Here is a 4,133-nt window from a genome sequence, read left to right as displayed (position 1 = left end):
TTTGCTAAGATGTGTAAATAGAGATCTACACACACACACAAAACAAAGACAAATGGATGTTTATTGACATTTGTAGGCATTTCAATTTACATGAAATAATATTGTTAATCATAAGGTAATGTTTAGTAAGTTCATTAGTAAGCAATAACAAGAACATTATCTCATATTTCTGGCTATGTGAAGTAAGGAGTAATTCAAGTTCAAAGAGTTTGTCATATGCACAGTGAGGAAAAAAAGATTTGTACAATTCAATTATTTATTGCTGTCCACATTGAATGCCAAGACAAGTGCAAACTATGCATAAAAGATACACATATGTACAAATAAACATAACAAAGTATAGCTATGTTGCAGAAGTAGAAATATATATTATGTACATTTGTTTGTGCGAGTGTCCAATATTGACTTGTGCAAACAATAGTACATAACGTACAATTCTGACTTATGTACAACAATAATATTGTAACATGTAGTAACAGTAACGTGTTTACATATAGTAGTAGTATGTAGGATTTCTGTTCTAGGGTGCAGTTTGGACTTATGTACAAAACAATAGTACTGTAGCCTGTAACAAATTAAGTGCAGTTACATAATAATAATAGCAGCTGTAACACTAACAATGTGCAAATCAAAAATGTAAAAATTTAAATTGACGACAGGCCATTTAATTATTAGAAAAATAATCATGGAGTGGCCATTGCACCTCGGGTGTGGCAATTATTCCACTTATACTACAGTTACCACACCTCAAGACATTGATCAGAAGATACATTTAAAGGGCTTTGTCCAGTTTTTGTACTTGAATCGCTATTGTGAGTAGGATTATTTCTTCTGCATCTCATCTGAACTCGTCTTTACCATTCAAAAGCATGTGTCTATAATATAGAGTGTGGTAAAGCTGCTGTCATTCATTGGAAATTTCAATTATATATTTCATATTTCAATTATATATACATTGCCGTTTTGCTGCCACTTATTGACTGGTCAAGTGAACTACCTAATAACTGATAGCTTTTCAACCCAATGCAATATTTCTCCAAGAATAAAGACTTTTTTTTTTTTTTTTGCCATTTTCCAGAGTGAGTGTGCTGGAAGAGTGACATATTTGTTCCATAATCTCATGTGATGTGAAAATGATGGTGGGCTGAACAGCTCCATTTATCTAAAGACATATGAACATGTGTGGTTAGCCTGTCGCGCTAATGGTTTACACTGGAAGTCATGAGTGGTACATTACAGTCTTTCACAGAAGTGAAAGCTTTGCCCATTATTTGATGTCATTGAGAAAATTAGAGGCCACAGTTTCACACATTTATTAGCTGCTGACAGTTATGGTCACAGCCTCTGCTCTCTGGGTATTACTGGTGCTCTCTATCAATTTGTAGCTCAGCTAACAAAAGGCAAACCGTGTGTGTGTGTGATTGTGTGCAAAAGCACATTCCAATTAGAGCACGAAATGCTTCAGCTGTTGTGAGATCTTTGATGATATTCTCTATCAATTATTCCAATCACTGAGAGGAGTGCTGATGGTCATAAAACATTATCAGAAGCATTGACCCTGAAGGAAGGGCAGACTCCAAAAGAGAGTCCGCTAGCATCAATGTTAGCAGAGGGTCAGGTGCTACTGAATTAGCTTTACTGTAGAAGAGCACTTGAACTCACAACAATTTCAAAAATATATTGAATGTGGCTTGAACATGCACAAACAAGCATACAGTCAACACATATCAGTGTGAATCAGTGTTGATTCTAAACTAAGTGCCGCAAAATGTTTGATTCACCAAACTGTATCAGATAAGTGAAGCTGTGGGAGTTTACTTTTTTCACAATTCTATTCCATTCTATACTCATACAGTTTTGATTCATTTTTTTATATTTTTATATATTTATTATTAATTCCAGTGTTATAATCAGAATCTACTGATAGAAAACCAATATAATCCTAAAAATAAACAACATCAAAATATTGTTATAAAAATCAAAATGTATATTATTTAATATATTTGTATATTTACATTTTTAAATAAAATGTCCTTATCTATTTTGCTAATTATATTATAATATTAAATGTATACATTTATTAATTTATATAAATTCAAGATATATTATTATAAATAAATGTTTTATATAATTATTTCCTTATTTATTTAGCTCATTCTGCTATTATATAAAATTGTAAAATGACAGATTGTAAAATAAAACCGCATCTTTATGTTTTGATAGCTACTGTTATTAAAACAAAAACTAAACTAACCAAATACTAAGACATTCTCACTATTTTCACTAATGGGGTCAAACTTCTGGACCCCACAGTTTGTAACTGATGTATACTGGGTGATATAATCTGTGCAGAAAATGTTGCCTTATTACTACTGAGAAGATTAATGCTTAAATCATATTGTCTTTATATTTGAGCTAGTACTTTATATCTTTTATGGCTGACTCCTGAAATTGAAACCGTTAGCTCATTTGACATTTTCAGTGCACTGTAAGAACTTGCATAGATAACAGTAGGATGGATCACATTCATGTGATGACACCGATATCCGTGCTTGTAGCTTTTCTTCCTAGACCCTAAATCAGCAGCATTCCTCCTCCGACTCCCCACGCGGGATACGGATTTAGAGCTTTAGCTACCTGACACTGGTTGTAAATCAGAGTCTGAAGTGAACGTGAGGACAATGCTGAGGGGCTCTGGCATCAGTTGCGGGGGCTTTCTCAAGGAAAGGAGACTGTATTGTATAGGCTGCTAAAGATAGTGCACAGCTTCTCTGGGGTGCAAAGACAATGTGAAAAAGAACACATGGACAGAGAATGATGACTGGGCATATGCTTATCAGCTACTTTTGTTCAAGCAAAAAGTTAGTATTGGTGTCTATTTTTGGAGGCTGATATTGAGTTTGGTAACATGTAAGTGGATTTTCTCATTAACCAGATGGCGAAACTGTGTTACTCAGGGATTCATTGTCCCTCTGTGCTTTGGAGACACAAGATATGAGTTTGACTGAAAATTGGGGTACATTTTTCATAGGATTTGGTAGCTCTTTTCCAAATCCTAGTGAGCTGCCGTACTGCCTTGCTCCCCACATAACTCTTTAAGTGATCAATATGAAACACTCTGCACTGCCAAACAGTGAGCAGCCTGACATGCAATTAATTTAATCAGAGTCTGTTGTTAACAATGCTAATGTAAAATACATAGCTTGAAGTACAAATATTATTTAAAATACATAATTGTTAATAACAGAAATATTTTAGATAATTTTTCAGAAAAAACTATACCATTATAATGTTATATTGTGAGATTTTATTGTTTAAAAAATTGGGGGACTTTTTTCTTTTTCAGCAAGGATCCATTAAATTTATCAAAAGTGGTGTTAAGGCATTTATAAAATTACTAAATATTTATATTTCAAATGAATGCTGTTTGATCTTTATATACATTAAAAAACCTAAAGAAAACCAATGTTTCATGGTTTTCACAAATATGTGACCCTGGACCACAAAACCAATTTCAATTGAGATTTATACATCATCCGAAAGCTGTATAAATAAAACTTTCGTTGATGTATGGTTTATTACGATTGGATAATATTTGCCTGTGATACAACTACTGTATTTGAATATCTGGAAAAAAAAAATCTGAATATTGAGAAAATCGCCTTTAAGTTGTCCAAATAAAGTCCTTAGCAATGCATATTACTAATCAAAACTGAAGTTTTTATATATTTACGGTAGGAAATTTACAATATCATACATGAATATCTTCATGGAACATGATCTTTACTTAATATTCTAATGATCTGTGGCAAGAAAAAGCGATAATTTTGACCCATACAGTGTATTTATGGCTATTGCTACAGTTAAACCCGTGCAACTTAAGACTGGTTTTGTGGTCCATGGTCACATATATTAAGCAGAACAGCTGTTTTCAACATTGATAATAATAAGAAATGTGTTTCGACCACCAAATCAGCATATAAGAATGATTTCTGAAGAATCATGTGACACTGAAAACCTGTGTACATTGCTATCATAGGAATAATTTACATTTTAAAATATAGTAAAATAGAGGATAGTTATTTCACAGCACTGATGTTTTTACTGCATTTTTTTGCAATATCGTGATTTTT

This window comes from Carassius auratus, unplaced genomic scaffold, assembly GCF_003368295.1.
Source record: "Carassius auratus strain Wakin unplaced genomic scaffold, ASM336829v1 scaf_tig00037560, whole genome shotgun sequence".
Lineage (NCBI taxonomy): Eukaryota > Metazoa > Chordata > Actinopteri > Cypriniformes > Cyprinidae > Carassius > Carassius auratus.
The sequence above is the reverse complement of the archived record's forward strand: the minus strand, read 5'-3'. Positions refer to the sequence as shown.